Raw genomic sequence first — 16,754 nt, 5'->3', positions numbered from 1 at the left:
GCAGAAGGCACTGAACCTGCAAGGAAAGAAAAGAAAAAATAAAAAGGCAAAAATTTGACATCTTCCCCTCTGAATTTAGAGAAAATTAATGAACAGTGGCCAAAAAGTATTTTGGCGCTCATCGCCTTCAAGCACCGATTGTTGGTTGGCCGAAGCCGATGTGTTCCCACTCCTACTTCAGTTTCAACAGCAAAGTGGCAAATCATTAGAAACAGCTTTCAACTTGGCACCCTGACCAGCATCTCCACAGAGCAGCCAAGGACTGAAAATCCAGGGTGGCAGTTGATTGCTCTGACAGCTCACCTGCCCTCAGGCTGTGTTTGCTCCTCGTGATCCCACACCGCGGGTGCAGAGGGATAAGCAGGGATGCAGTGACCTGGATGGATGCTTCATCCAGGTGTGTTCAGAGCAGAACAGCTCTTCATGATTGGCATGTGATGCTTGCAGGGTGTAAACAACAGATTTGTTTTGTGTCAAATCATTTTGTGTGTCAAGGACCAGAGCAGTAGCATTTTTGGACCACAATGTGCCACCACTGAATTCTTCCCTGTGAGCATGGTGAGGCCCTGGCACAGGGTGCCCAGAGAAGCTGTGGCTGCTCCTAGATTCCTGGAAGTGTCCAAGGCCAGGCTTGGAGCAATCTGGGATGGTGGAAGTTTTCCCTACTCATGACAGGGGATAGAACAAGATCTTTGAGGTGCCTTGAAGCCAAACCATTCTATGATCCCAGGATTTTAGAACACAGAAAATAATTTCTACAAACATGTAGTTCAATTATTCTACCCAACTATACCATATTAACTCACTGCATTTTTCAGTGTCAGAGATCTCATTTTTCTTTGAATATAAGCATTTCCCAGTATTTTTAAGCAGGAATGGCAAAGAACCTGATTCCCCTGATCAAGGGATTTATTCTGGATTTACCTCACTGAAATAGGTGCTCATTTGCCAGGGCAGAAATGACAGTTAATGAATCTATCCTGAACCAAGTATGACACAACTTATATGACACTATCACATTAGCAAGTAGGGCATCACGACTGATAAGGACACATAAATATGTAGAGGCATTTATCTATACAGTTCACACTTACAAAGACAAAAATACCTCCAGCATTCATTTACATGCTTATTCAAGTGTAGCCATTAAAACATACAGGAAAATTATCTGATAAAAAGTTTTACCAGTTCATGGTGGCTTACTTGTCCAAAGTCAGCACATACCTCAAAACAGAAACTTCCAGAAACAGCAGGTACCTGCAGTGACCTCTACACCACCTCTTCACTCCAGCACTTTGTCCTTCTCCCGGGCTCCCTCTGTGGTAAACAAATGGGCAAGAGGATTCATTCCCAGCTGAAAAGCTCCAGAAAACCTCCCTTCAGCACATTTCCTCAGAGGCTGTGAAATTCTTGTATTTCTGGGTCAGATATGTGTGACTTCTGGTAGAAGTTACTTTAAACACAAGAACAGCAAAGAGAAACAAAGGGTGTATCAGTGTATCCAGGATGAAATTAAAGCTCAGCAAACGCTTCACAAATTCCATTAGGGATTATTTTCTGAACATTTTTCTTTCTTCGGAGAAAATATAAACTCTTACCTTTGACACCAGAGGTCCATCTCATAGCTCCAGCACAGCCTCAGCATCTACTGATGTCCCCCAGTGTTCCTCCTTTGACCTCCCATCCAGCCCCAGGTACTGGAGCTCATCTTTAACCCAGGATGAGGTGGTTTGGGTTGTTTTTGAACATTTCCACAAAGGTCTGTTTGATCTGGAGTGCTGCCTTCAGGAAACAGAGCTGCTCTCCTCCTCCTCTTAAGAACTTTTGACCACTTTTTGCTGCAGGATCTTTTCCCACATCCTTGTCTCCATGACTGGGCTTCAAAGGACACCGTGCTCTTCCCTTTGACAGCCCTCACCAGTTCTACACCTCCTGGCTTGGAATGGGTCTATGCAGCTTTTCTTCACAATATATTTCCATTCATTCCTCACATTTAATTTGTGTCTCAGCTGATCACAGAGGCAGCATGGATTGGCCTCTCCAGGATGCTTTGGATCAATTTTCTTCTCGCATGGAGCATAAATTATTAATAACACCAGGCACTCAAACCCGACTTGCTCCCAAAGTTTCCTGCAGTTTACAAAATATCTAGATGGATTAATAGCTCCAAAAGATCCGTGAGTGTGAGCTGTGCAAATTCCAGGTGGGAGGGAAACTCCTGAGATAAAGGACTTGTAATGAAAAACATGTTTTTCATTTATGTGCCAGTAACAGCTCTTTTGTGATGAAGGCCTCAGAATCGCTTAATATTGCTGTGGTCCTGCATATTCACCAACAAAATGGTGCTATTGCTATTCTCAGAGAGATGTTACAAGGGGGTTATAAACAAAGTGGAGAAATCAAAAGGTTTTTTCCCAGGTGCAATGTGCTCTTGGTATCTTGTTTACCTGAGATGTTTACCCTGCAGTTCCTTCACTCAGCAGTGCCTCTGGGGGATGGTGGGCTGCACCTTCCCTAAGGGTGAGCAAAGCAGCAGCTTACAGATCACAGAGTGACAGAGTCATCAGGGCTGGAAAAGCCTTCTAAAATCATCAAACGCAACTGTTAATGTAACACTGCCAAACTCACCCCAAACCATGTCCTCCAGGGCCATATTACATAGCTTTTGCTCAAGGCCAGGATGGACGGGCCTTGGAGAAACCTGGTCTAGTAGAATGTGTCCCTGGCCATGGCAGAGAGTGGAACAAGAGGAGTTCAAGGTCCCTTCCAACTCAAACCAGTGTGTGATTCTGTGATTCTACCAGAGAACACAATTGCAAATTGCTCAGAGGAAAAATACAGCATTGAAAAATACAGCATTGAAAAATTGAAGCAAGCTTGTGACATCGTGGCATTGATTAACCCTATTAACTCTTGTTTTAGACTCTCTGACTGCAACAGAGTGACTTTACCTCTTCATTAGCATGGAGGGAAGAGTACCCACATCCCAGATGCTGCAGTTATTCCAACTGCTTAGGTGTGCAAAGATATGTTCAAGCACATGTGTGTTTATATATATACACAGAATCATGGAATCAGAACAGGTTGGGGTGGAAGGGACAATAAAACTCATCCAATTCCAACCTCCTGCCGTGGGCAGGGATACATCCCACCAGACCATGTTGCTCCAAGCCCCATCCAAGCTGGGCCTAGAACACTTCCAGGGATGGGACAGGCCCAGCTTCTCTGACCAACCTGTGCCAGGGCCTCCCCACCCTCTGAGCAACAAATTTCTTCCTAATCTCTAACCTGCATCCTGAAGCCATTCCCCTTTGTCCTGCTGGCCACAGGACATTCTAGATGAAAGACATGAAACCCATATTTTTGCACAGAAGGGAGCACGGTGCAAGGCCCTACTCCCCCGTCGCCCCCGACGGCAGCGGGGCCACGGCCGCCCCGGCAGCTCCGCTTTCAGCCTGACAGCTGCGGATCCCAGGTGGTCTGACATTTGAGAGAGGGGCTGCGGGGGAGATTGGAGGTGTTTTAGGGGAGAAGGAGGCTGCGAATAACACCGAGCCCTCATCCAGATGGAATCGTTCACGGAACAACCTGGGATACTCTATTACTGTCCATATGCCTCCCAGGTCTCCAAAGGCCACACTCCATTGATTTATTAGAAATCTGCTTCTTTTCCCCCAGCATTGGTCCTTTCCCAAACAGGGCATAATGTGGGATTTACTACCAACTGAAATGCTCCTTTTCAAAAATCAGTTCTTTGCATAAGCTGAGCTTCAGAAATGCTCCAATAAACACCAGATTAGAGAACATTTCAGGACGGGAGCCCCCTCTTTATGTAGCCTTTAAACAAATTTCTTCCTGCCACAATGAGTGATAAAACATTTTATAGGGCATTTCTATGATAAGTAAATGGCTGAAGGCATGGCACCAGTAGAATGAAAGCCACCAGATACAACTCTGCTAACAGTCTGCCTTACACTTATTTCTTCCTTTGCATATAAGCCTGGAAGAATTATTTTATTGTTTTAGCACTGCAAACAGTTGTTATTAGTGTATCTTATTTATAGCCAGTTCTTTGAGGCACTATAGTAATATAGAAAAATATCAGTTATTTCATCACACTGGTGAATTTAATGAACCTGAAGGTGTGTGTTATTTTAGCACTTGCTGCAGCTCCTGTGAAAACCCAATGGTGCTAAAATCTGTAAACCTGTCACTGCTTAAGTAATAACCTTGTTAAAAGCATCTTCATTTAACTTATTTCAGCTTTTACAGAATGCAGGTTTTATTTTATCAGTGCAGGGAATAGGTGTTTCCAACCAAACCACTTATTGTAAATATAGTTAATTGTAGTTCATTAATTTATTCTCAGTGTTATTGCTTTTATTTTAACACTTAGTTTAAATTAAGTGTTGTCTAGAATTGAGTTCCCATTTTCGATTTTTTTTAAACAAACTCTTAATTTATATAAAATATCTTTGGTTAGAACAGTAAATTTTATTCTGCAATATGGAAAATGCTCTTTGCATTCATTAATATCCCTTTATGCTGCAAGAAATGAGCTTTCTTCCTTAACAGCAGACAGGAAAACAAAATGAGATTCTTTTTTTAATCTTACCACTGTGAAATTGGGCTTCTTCCTTTCATCTAAAAATACAGAGAAAATGAAATATTGATGGCATGTAATCCAAATTATCAATTGATCCCTGCAAATGCACATCTACAATTATCGAAATCCTGGCAATAGAAGAATGGGAACTCCCTGCTATTTAGCACCATTCAGCAGAAAGAGAAGTGTAATTTGCACCATCACTTTTTTTATAGCACCAATGATACTTCCTATATTATTACACCATGGAGTTGTTTGTGACAAACAATAAAAGTATCAGGTTCCCAGTAAATTATTACAAGGTGGGCAATTATCCACTCAGTAATACTTTTTGGTTTTGAGACCTGCTGTTCTTCCTGGTGCTCCCTGGCAGACACATCCCAGGGGTACAGACCTCAAAACTGCTGCTGGATGCCGATAGGGTCCCGAGCTCTTGATGGCAGAGGAGCTACAGTAAAATCCCAAATTTCCCAAATGTGTCAGCTGCTTTGAAAGAATTATCAGAATTAGCTATTCAAGATGTTTCCATTAGATTGTGATTTGATGAGGGGGGGTGATTTTCTTTTTTTTTCTTCCCACAATTTAGCCGTCCTTCTCTGTTTTTTTCTGTTTCAGGGTTTATTGATCTGTGCTTCAGAGTAGGGCTGTGACAAATTTAAATCAGGACATCATTATCCAAGAGGGTGCAACATTCCCAGACAGGCACAAAGCTGACCTGGGTTATTTCATTGTCCCTCACTATAACTTTCTGCCCTAATCAGTCTTACTTTACAAACAAGCTGAAAATGTAATTAACTTCATCCTTTCTTCCAGTTTTGGTTCCAAAACCCCTCTGGGGGTGGCAGAACAGTGCAGACCCCTGGGTGGGTCCTACACAGCAAGCAAGAGGGATGCTGCAGGAATCACTCTATACCTTGATGTTAGAAGCAAGGATGGATGAGAATGGTCAGCAGGCAGTCCCAGAGGTGGGAATGAGGAACTGAAATGGGGCTGAAGGCACCAGCATCCCCCAATGCCTTTATGAGCATCTCAAAACCAAGGTGGGAGCACCCAGATCTGGTCTCTAGGATGGGATCACCCAGATCTGCTCTGGTGCCGCCCAAAGAGGTGAGGGGTAGGAAGAGGGAACACACACTGCCTACATTCTGTGACCACAGCAGGGTCATTCCACCAAAAATTAAGTCTTTTCTCAAACAGAAGAGTGTCAGTGTGTCACAGGAGCTGCAGCAAACTGAGGAAGAGGAGGGAAGCCACGCTGCCTGTGCCTCCCCACGGCACTGGGACTCAGGGCAGAAGTTAGGATGCTTCAAATCCCAACAGCTGCAGTGTGTCTTCAGGATCTGAGAAACCAGACCAAGCAATTGAAAAGGAATCCAGTTGTTTAAGCTTAGGCTGGGACTGTGTTTGTATTTGTTTTGCTTGTAACCTTTCGTTTCCAGCCTTCCAGCTAAAAGCCTGACCTTACGTCTTGCTTAATAAACCTTTGGAAAAAGCTTTATTTTATCATGCAGCCTGGTGTGTGCTGCGGGGAAGATGGATGGGAGGGAATAGGTGAAGCCGTGGAGGTGCAGAGGCACATCCCAAGGGTGCAGGGTGGGAAGCTGGGGAGCGTCCTGCCCTGAAATGCTGTTCCACAGAGCCTTGAGCACTCCTGTGAAGGGTTAGACAGCCAGGAGAGATCCTCTGCTAAAGCTTCTCACAGCTCAGAATGCACTCAGTGGAAAGATTACAGATGTCTGGAAGTGTGCATAAAAGGATCTAGCTGATAATGACCAAATGCCATTCAGCTACTAAAGCAAATCTGAAAGTGCAAGGGTTATTTTGGAGCCTGGAGCTCTGGGCACTTCCCTGCTGCAGAGCCAGGTGTCCACGAGCCCAGTTTGGTGTGGGTCAGCATCACACTTCCTCTGGAGCTGCCACCTAACTCTGCTGTGCCTGTGAAACTGCACCACTAGCTCCTTCCTGCCCTGGACTCAGCTATGACTGTTGATAGAAAAAATTTTGAGCCTTTTCTGCTCCAATACACGAAAAAAATTCCCATATCAAACATCCGGCCTGTCTCCAGGGCCCTGCTCTTTCTCCTGACACCCTGTGCTGCCACAACCCACAGAGAGAAAAGACAAGCCCAGCACACACAAGATAACCCCAAATTTGATGCTCAGGTGTCGAATTGAGCAGTGAGAGGGAGGAAAAAGGCAATGCTGACATCACCATTCCTCCAGACTCTGCAGCACAGGGAAGTCCGACAGCAAAGCTGGGAAAGGGGATTCTCCTTTCTGACAACCAGCATAACCCAGCCCAGCCATGGGGTTTGTACCCGTTTACACCCTACTGACTTTGGCTGGTTTATAGCTGAGCTATAGTGTTTATCCCCAGTGCTGAGACACAAAACAATTCCAGGTAGGATTTCACCTTAATCTGATCTGTTCTTTTCAGAATCTAAAGCCAGCACAATACAGTTCTGTACCCACTGCTAGTACCGAACAGCAGTGAAGTCAATAGTATGTTTATGGCTCTGGTGCTAAAAATGTATGATTAAATTTAAAATTATGGAGCAGAAAATTTGAATTTAAGAAGATTTTTCGTTAAGCCAGCATAGATTTATCCCTCACACTGACACAACAGTAATAGCAATTTGACCCACATAACTTTTTTGTTTCTTAAGTTATACTATTACAGACCAATTACACGTTCTTTAAAGAAATGTTATTAATTATTGAAACATTAAAAAGCTGAGGTCATTGTTTTTCTGCACTCAGCATAGCTTTTAAGACAGATTATAGGGAGAGAATCTTTTGGTAGATAGTCTTAAAATATTCACCAGTGCTAGAACAATTTAATGAAATTCACATTTATTTCAAGGATTTTTTTAATTAAATCTATTGGTTGTTGGTATCCGTAAACCCTTAAGAATAAACACCTGCAGTGTTTTATTATGTAAAAAGGTAGTTTAATTGCATCATATTTATCACAGACAAATCAAGCCCTATTCAGAAGATAATAATGACACAGTAATTGGACCAGTAATTGGTTCAGGATGATTCAATATTGTACTAATAATCATAAATACAACTGTCTCCTGCTTTGGTACAAGGCTGACACGATATTATAGATTGGATTTGGTGCAATAAATATCCATGAGCTGGGTCCAGTAGTGCCCAGGTCTTTAGTTCAACTGCCTTAGTAAATAACAGGTATCTGATAATGCAGCCTACATGAGGAATCATTGTTTCCTGGAGGGAAACACAGGGAACACTGCTTCTTTCTGCATGTGGGAATGGCTGGAAGTGGCATGCTTACAGCAAAGCTTCCTTTGGCTCCTTGTGTTGAGCATTTGCCTCAGAGATGATTCCACTCCAAGTAAACCTGGTCATGCTCAGAGCCAGTTGTAAAGTAGGTCTGTGTGGTGAAAATCTGGCTTTTCTTTGGCTTTTCACTTATTTGTTTGTGATCCTGACAACTGGAGAAACAGCACGCTCCAAAGAGGCACAATTTTCCAAAAAACGCTCAGTTTCTGCCCTCAAACCCTCCAAGGAGAACAAGATAACTCAAAACTGGGCACCCCAAACTCTACAGCAGACAGGAAATACACACGGTGTGGTTCATCCTCTGTGGGCCATAAACCTCTGGGCATGGCCACTGTGGACTACCAGACCCCAGAAAATCCCTGGAATCTGTTATGCTCTCCATAAGAAATACACACGGTGTGGTTCATCCTCTGTGGGCCATAAACCTCTGGGCATGGCCACTGATGGACTACCAGACCCCAGAAAACCCCTGGAATCTGTTATGCTCTCCACAGAAATCATTCTGCTGTTCCTTGCTTTAACTCTACCTTTTCCCTGCATTTCCTGTACTTTCCCACTCTGATCCAGAGCACCACCGTCCAAAGTGAGGGGTTTTCCTTGCTCCCTGCCTGGCACCATGGGGGTCTTGCTGCAGCATTTTGGCAAGCCACGCTTCCTATTTCAAATGGAAATGGTTTTCCCTTATAAAATCCAGGATTTTTTTTTTTGCTTAGGAAGACACCCATCGAAAATAATAACGATAAAAAGGCCTTTTTTTGTTCCTTACTCTCACTGAATGTGACATATGACACTCAGGTCAGAGCTCCCCAAACACAGATAGTCCAAAATAAAAGTACTTGTAAAAAAAGTGCTCGTATTCATATTTCAGCAGTTAAAAAGAGATGTCAGCATTTCAAAGACACAACAACCTCACCAGATTTCACCTGGAGCTTTGACCACAATTTTCCAGACTGCCCTGATATTATTTGAGCACCTGGTTAGTTTCATGTTATCATGATTTCCTTGTTGTGTTAATTAAAGCATTATTTATGCTACAACATAAATCGGTTTAGTGATATCCACTTTTAATCTACCTTTTTTTTTGCACTGTGCATGAATATAGAATTTTTAGGAGTATGGAAATATTCAAAATAGAAAGGAAGTATGGGGATCGATACGGAAATTTAGAAAAAGCTGAATTTTTAATTAATTTCCTTTCTTGACTTGTGTGGGGAGGAGGGAGTGAAAGCCTAGCTAAGCAAACACCAGGGCCTGGTGGCAAAGTGGGTTGGTAGGAGGTGGGAGCCCTGTGGCAAACTGCTCGTTCATGGAGGGTTGTTACAGTGAAACAGGGAGCACAAACCCACTCCCGTGGCATTTAATGACAGCTCTGAAAATCTGTCCTGCCACCCTTGCATCCAGCACACACTCGGCAGACCCTGGGCACGGCTCCTTCACCAGCACCATGGCTTTCCAGAGGGAGCCAGAAGGAATGGGGCCTCAAGCCCCAAAAAAATGGTCCTCACTCATCAGACACAGAAATTTGCCTTTCATCAGTGTGGAGCTGGAATGGAGATAACACAGCCCCTTCATCACCAGGGCAAAAGCTCAGGGTCCCTGCCCTTGCCTTGGGAGGATGCCCTCAGCAGATAAATTGTAAGAGTTTACCTTTTTTCCTTGGATTTCTCTGCATGAGAAGGAGGAGCAGCCAGGCCCAAGTACCAGCCAAGGTGGACAGTGTGATACTGACTGCACATCTCCTTGATGCCCCATCCCACTGGTTGATGCCTCCACCCCAAAACACAGCACCTGGAGGGAAGGAGGGATGTGAGGAATGCAGGCAGAAGAAGAGACAGCTCACATTGCAGGAGGCACATAGGGAAACCCTTGAAGATTCTATGGGAGAGCAGCCCTGTCATGGGCACTAAGGCTGAAACCAACCTGCACAAATGGAATTCCATGGCAGAATGGCACCAGGGGACCAGTTCTCTCCTAAAGGAGTCAAAGGGATGGAGCCCAAGCACATCAGTAAGGTGGCAACCAGGGGAAGGCACACAACACCGCACCATCCCTTTTAATTTTTTTCCCCTTAGTGCTCCATATCCAAGCCATTTTTTTCCCTTTTGCCTGAGTCTCTCTTACCTTAGCCTTGCTCGGGGAGGAGGGAAAGGTGAGAAGACAGGAGAGCTATCGCTGTGCACAGCCAGGCAGGCAGGCAGCAGAGGTAGATGAACAGAATGTGTTGAAAGCATCATGATCCAGCGCCAGGAAATAACAGTTAGCATATCCCTGAATGACATTTACAGGAAACCTATGTTTCCTTTTCAGGGCCATAAGCTTCAACAAACTGGTGTGTTCAGTCAGCCCTTCCCCATGTACAGTATGGATGCCACAATTTTCTCAGCATATGCTCAGCTGCGTCCTTCTGATGGCATCCATGTTGGCGCCTTTCCATCTATAGGCATGGAGGGATGTCTTCATCTTCTGCAGGAGTCTGGGGCTACTGCCAAAGGCAGGGATCCAAGCACCGCAGGCAAGGAAAGTGGATCATTTTGGTTCCTGAATAAGGATTAGGCTTTGCAACACCTGAGCAGTGAAAATCCTGCAGAGCCTTGGTGGCCGGAGCCAGGAAACGCCGCGGTTCTGCGGAATATTGCTGAGCAGAGCCCTATTTAACCAAGGTGAATGTTTGCTGAAGAGCAAATTAGAGGAAATTTAGGAAACAAATGGCAAATAGGCAGCCACATGTAATGTCCATATAAAGGCTCTGAGGGGTTTGGCTCTGATGATTTCTCAATGTGTAATAGATAGCACCTTCATTATCTCAACTCTCCTCCAGCCCTCACCTAAGGAAAAACAACACAGCCTTCACTCCAAGAACTCCTTTACTTATGTGAGGCAGAGATCCCTTTGATCTTTCATTATATATGCTGAGGAGCCCAGTTATACATCATCATAAGCACCAGCACTACTCAAATCTCTTTATTATTTACTTCTTTATTTTTAATCGCAAAGAGAAAAAAAAAAATCCTTCTATTTTCCTCCAGAAGCTTATCCATTTCTTGTCTTTTCAGAGTATGGGCCAAAATGTACTTTTCTGACTTGAGAAAGGAGGATTTCACTCAAGTAAACAGGATACCCAGAATTAAGGGCAGGATTTTGTCTACACACTGTTTTATCCAATCTACATTTTTCGTCTCTAATACACTTAGGAGAGAAAAAGGGAATTTATTTGGATATTAAATGGCCCTGGAAATCATTCTCAACAAGGAATAAAACATTTCCTTTACATAAAATCACATTATAGAAAAAGTGTTCAAGTTAATTTAAGGGGAAAATTTAGAAAACAAAAGCCAAGTCACAGCCACACACACACAAACTCGCCTCACTCCTGCCTGTGGAAGAGAACTGAAATATTTCCTCTCCTCCTCCCTGGCCAGCTCATTTTACAGAAATGAGAAGGTAACCTTATCGATCAGCAGTGCATAAAAGCCAGGCATACACAAAGCAGGGAGAGGTGGGTGATACAGATGAGAATTTAAAGTGTCTTTATGGCTCTGCACCTGATCAGGAAAAATCTTTTTCACCTCAAACACATGAAAGTTGTCTCCTACTCTTAAGCCAATTTTCACCTCTTTCATCAAACACTTTGCCCAAAGAAATGATGACAACACATGGCTAATTAACAACAAAGAATAATTGAACTATGGCTCTAACTATCTACCTTTAAATCAAAGGAAGAAGGCAACCAATACTAAAATTTAATCTGTCCTCTGGGGCTGGAGACAGCTTACAGGTTCAAGTCAGATAGCAAATGTAGCTAAATGGCAGTCAGAAAAGATCATGTGACTGGGGGCTAAAAACTAATTAATCTCCATAAAGCTGTAAGTGAGGTAGGTAAGATGACTTGAAATCTGATTACATTATTGCATTTAAGGAGAGAAAATGCAGCATGTATTTTTCATGTTGATTTTAACCACCTGAGCCCTTAATGACATTTTGTACCTTGAAAGAAAACTCGTATTTCATTTATATTTTAAAAGACTTACAAAGATGTTATTGTCATCTGCACAGAATTTACAAATTTAGTGTAAATAATGCTGCCATGAATCACAGAGAGTGCATTTCTAAACTTTTTTTTCCCAGTGTCAGCCAGAAGATTCCATGTAGCTACGGGAAGCCATAAAGCCAATAATTTAACAAAAGCTGAAATAAATCTAAAGGAAAAAATAATTTTACTACATACTCAAATAGAGGAGGAAAAAAAGACCCTGCATTTCAACTGACTGCTGAGGATGCACATGCATTGCTCCTCTGATTTGTAAACAATCTCCAATGCTAAATTTTGAATTAAGTAGGAACACAGCATTGATTATGGTTTCTATTATTTACAAATTGCTACACAGAAAAAAAAAAGGAAAAAACAAGAAAAACCCAAAGAAAACAAAAAAAAATCTAGGTGGGTGGGAAAGCTCAATTCAATGAGTTTAGTCAAATTATACATAGAATCGACAAACTTTAAAGTAATATTTTTAATTGTGTAGGACAGATGTTGGAATGTAGGATAGGAAAAGGGGAAATGGCCTCATGTTTCTCTAGAGGAGATTCAGGTTGGATATCAGGAAAAATTTCTGCCCTGGACGGGGGGGTTAAGCAGTGGAAAATGTAAATGGCCTCATGTTTCTCTAGAGGAGATTCAGGTTGGATATCAGGAAAAATTTCTGCCCTGGACAGGGGGGTTAAGCAGTGGAAAAGGCTGCCCAGGGCAGTGGGGGAGTGACCAACCCTGGAATTATCCAAAGCACTAGGAGATGTGGCACTTTGTGGCATGTTATATTTGGTCAACGGTTGAAAACTCCATCTTGGAGGTTTTATCCAACCTTAATGATTCTAGGAACAGAAAGGAAGAGAGAGGGAACAGAAAACTGCAACCACGTACCAAGCTGAAACCAACCCTGAAGTTAATTTTGGAGGTTTTAGTCATGGCTATGGACTGCTGTGCATAATCTCTGCTTCTTGTGCAGCAGCATCTGTGTTAATATTACAGACTGGAAAACACCTCAGACACACCAAAAAAAAAAAAAAAAAAAAAAAAAAAAAAAAAGAAAAAAAAAGAAATAAAACTAACCTAGAAGCAGAGGCATTATCAGACTCAATTACATGTTTTGAAATTCAGTACCAGCAGTACCTGACAGCCTGTACAGGGGCCTGAGACAGGGACAGTTTTATGTGATAAAAACCTGTACTTCTAAAATGTTCGTAAAATACTTGATATACACTGCTGAACAAGTATATAGTGGCAATAAATAAACAGCATTTAACTTAACAAGCACACATTTATAGGTATAATAATGGCATTTTGCACTTCTGCAACACCTTTGATCCCAGAATTTCCGAGTTTTTTGCAAGGATTAATTAATTAAGCTTCAACACGCCCCTGCACCAGATGTCATTAAAATACTTTTTATGGCCTACAAATTCTATGAAAGACACGCTTGTATTTCATGTCTTATTGTGCCTCCTACCCAAAGCAATTACTTTTCCCCTCACTTGGCTGTGTGGTGGATGGGAAATGATGCAGAGGTCCTCCTGCCCCATTGGGCTGGGAGATTCCCTGGGAATTCTGAGTCTCTTCTTGATGATCAGGAAATTCAGGAGGTTTAGACCTGTGTGAATTTGGGGAGTTCATGCCATGCACCCTTCCCTCAAGCAGCTTTGCCTGTCTTGCTCCTAAAGCCTCAGGTTTTCCTTCCCCACCTCCTGTGTTGCTCTTTGCTATGACTGATCTCCCTGAAATGCTAAAAGATTTTGCAATTCTGCTATTTAGAGTTAAGAAGACATTTTTCCCACATGGTGAAACTGCCATGTGGCTGTAAAGTGCCCCCACACTCCCCCCTTCCCCTGCTTTTTCTCTCAGGAACCAAATCATGACACTTCTTACATCTTTATTCCCAGTTTTGCCAGAACCCAACATGAATTACAGTTCAAACCCTCCTTGAGAGTGATTTAAGGTAGAGCAACTTGGCAGCAAAGCTCTCAGGGTAAGAGCACGTGTTTTAAAGTCTGGCACAGATGGATGCACCTCCTTGCGTGAACCCTTAGCCTCCATGGGAAAAGGCAGAACATGGGAATCAGCTCCCAAACCTCATCCTCTGCTTATCACGCTTATCTGGAGCTGGCAGTGCATATTTTCCTGGACCGTGATTAGTGAAAAACTCCCACACAGAGCAAAGTTTGGCTCTATGACTTATTAGATTTAGGAGAAGTCACACAGGCAGATGAATTAAAGATTTTATTGCTGCTGGGTTCTTCCTAACACACTTTTCTCTTTCCCCCTGCTTCCAGGTACCTGATGAGATCACAGTGCTTGTGAGCTTGTTGATTCAAAAGTCTTCTCCACCTTATGTATTATTTACAGAAACAGGTTGTATCTCCTGGCCAGCAATCCGATTTGAGCAAAATTTGGCCAATGAGTTCAATTACTGGACATGCACATCACTTCCTAAAAGCACACCTGATGATATTTCAATGTCGCTTATACCAGCCAACCTTAGGCTGATTGTCTCCAGACCTACCCATATTTTATCCTGGAAATAAAACACTTATAAGGAGCTAATAAAAATATAGAGACTGACTTTTTAAACAGGAAGATAGATGCAGAACAAGGGAATGTTTTTGAATTAAAGAGGGGAGATCTAGATTAGATGTTAGGAAGAAATTCTTGACTGAAAGATGATGGAACAAGTTGCCTAAATTCCTCAAAGCACTAGGAGAAGGATCTCCTTGAGACCCACCAGTCAAATACACTCTGATGGCAAAATAACCCTCCCAGAGGGACAGGTCTGTGGCCACAGGTGGTTTGGTGACTCATTACACAGCTATCCAGGCCATTTTTACCCTCTCACTGATAAATCGCTGAGAAGGTATGTCCTGACATTTCCTGACCTATACAATTATTTCTCAGGGTGTTGGACACAGTCTGAGAGTTCTCTTTACCTGAACTATGGCTTTTTTTTCTGCTATAGGAGTAGCTCACCAGAAACCAGTTCCAGCAGTCCTGTGCTACCCTCCAGACACTGAGCACAGACCTTGTCACTGCTCCTTCTTTTAGCAGATGTGCTGTCCATCAGGAGCTGCAGCTCAGCATTTCCTCTGTCACTGCCCTCGCTTATTCAGGCCATAAAGAGCAACTGTCTGATCAGTGGACAGACACAACTCAGCTCAAAGCAGAGGTTTGTTTGGCTTTTCTATAGCCCTGTGCTATATTGTTTTGTCACTCGAGCTCTAGGGCCAGCTACTTTTGAGAAAAGCCCTGCTGACCAGCATCAAGCAGAGCCTGTTGCTTAAAAAAGATACTTTGCACATTCCTTTTTTTGAGGAAAATTAGTTTGTTCCTTCCACAGTGGAATGAGAGGGAATCTCTAGGCCAGACTTCAGATTCCTGACATAATTCTCTGCCTACTCAACAACAGAAGTAGCGTGCTCCCAACAGAGTTCAAGGATGTTGCAGTTCCACATGCCTACAGAGAGCAGAAAGGCAAGACTTCCCACAAAAAGGTGTATTTTCCTTAAGAGAAAAGAATCCTTTAAGAATAAACTATGATTTTGCCTTTTTCAGGTCACTTAGATAATGTAGCTGAGTCCAGCTGGGCTGAAGAAGTATTTGTACCATACGGACGTTGATACCACAGCTCTGCCTGCTTAAATATTTAATTCCACTAAGGTACTGTACAACCAAAATACCTTGGCTTAATTTAGGTTGCATCTGGAAACATGTCATTTGAGATGCCAAGAAGTATCTCTCTAATTTTTTGCTTCTCTCTACTCATGAATCTACTATTTCTACTCCCAGGTTTAAAGTGTGTAAAAATTCAACTTTTTTAGGTAGAAAGAGAATGTTGTAATCCAAGGGTTGGCTCTTGGTCTGAACAGCCCTTGGTTTTATATACTGGAGCCAAAACATTAGATACAAATCTATCTGAAGGTTCTTTAATAAGAAAGATGACAAGTAAATTCTGGTTTAATATAAAAGCCTATTCAACTATTAATCACGATTGCAGATGATTCCTAATGTGACATGATATCATTTAATTCCCAAAAACAGAGGAAGTGGCAGCACACATTTGCTTGAACCCATGTAATGATATCATGCAAAGAAGTCCTTTCTAACCACTTCTGTGCACAGGCCATAAATTACCAACCAGACACGTAGATCCCCCTTTAATATTTTAAAGTCTAATTTTTGTGTATTCTTTTCTCTTGTTCATGCTTTGTCTTAACAAATATGCTTGGCCATAATGAAAATAAACCTGCTGAAGTCTCTGTGGCCTGAGACAAGCTATAACACATTTCTGCACCACGGGGTGGGCTCATGGGATACCTACTGAGAAAATGCTTCCCCTCTGCGCATGCCCAGACTATTAAAATGAATTGACATGTTAATGCTGACAGGAAAAGAGCACAAGAGAGCTTGCTAAATTACTGCTCAGTCAGGCACTAGGAATTCCTGAGTGGCTAACTCCTGAGCAAAACCTGCAGCAAGGAGACAAGGAGGGGAAAAAAAAAAAGAAAAAAAAAAAAAAAAAACAAGAGAGAGAGAAAGAAAGAAGAAGGGGGAAAAAAGAAAGGAAAAAGTAGGTAAAAAAAAAGAAACTTTATTGTCAAATGCAACAAAACAAACGAACACTAAGGGTTTGTCATGTTAGTAATGCACCTACTCATAAATCATATGGATTTTAATCATACCTGCCACCTCAGCCTGCTTCTCCCCTGAGAAATTGTTTTCTTTTTGCTCCCTCCTTCACTCGCTTTCAATTATCTGGAAGCTGTTTCTCCTGTTTATTTATTTATCTAAAGTTCAC

This window comes from Onychostruthus taczanowskii, unplaced genomic scaffold, assembly GCF_017590055.1.
Source record: "Onychostruthus taczanowskii isolate IOZ18803 unplaced genomic scaffold, ASM1759005v1 scaffold10, whole genome shotgun sequence".
NCBI classification, from domain to species: Eukaryota; Metazoa; Chordata; class Aves; order Passeriformes; family Passeridae; genus Onychostruthus; species Onychostruthus taczanowskii.
The sequence above is the reverse complement of the archived record's forward strand: the minus strand, read 5'-3'. Positions refer to the sequence as shown.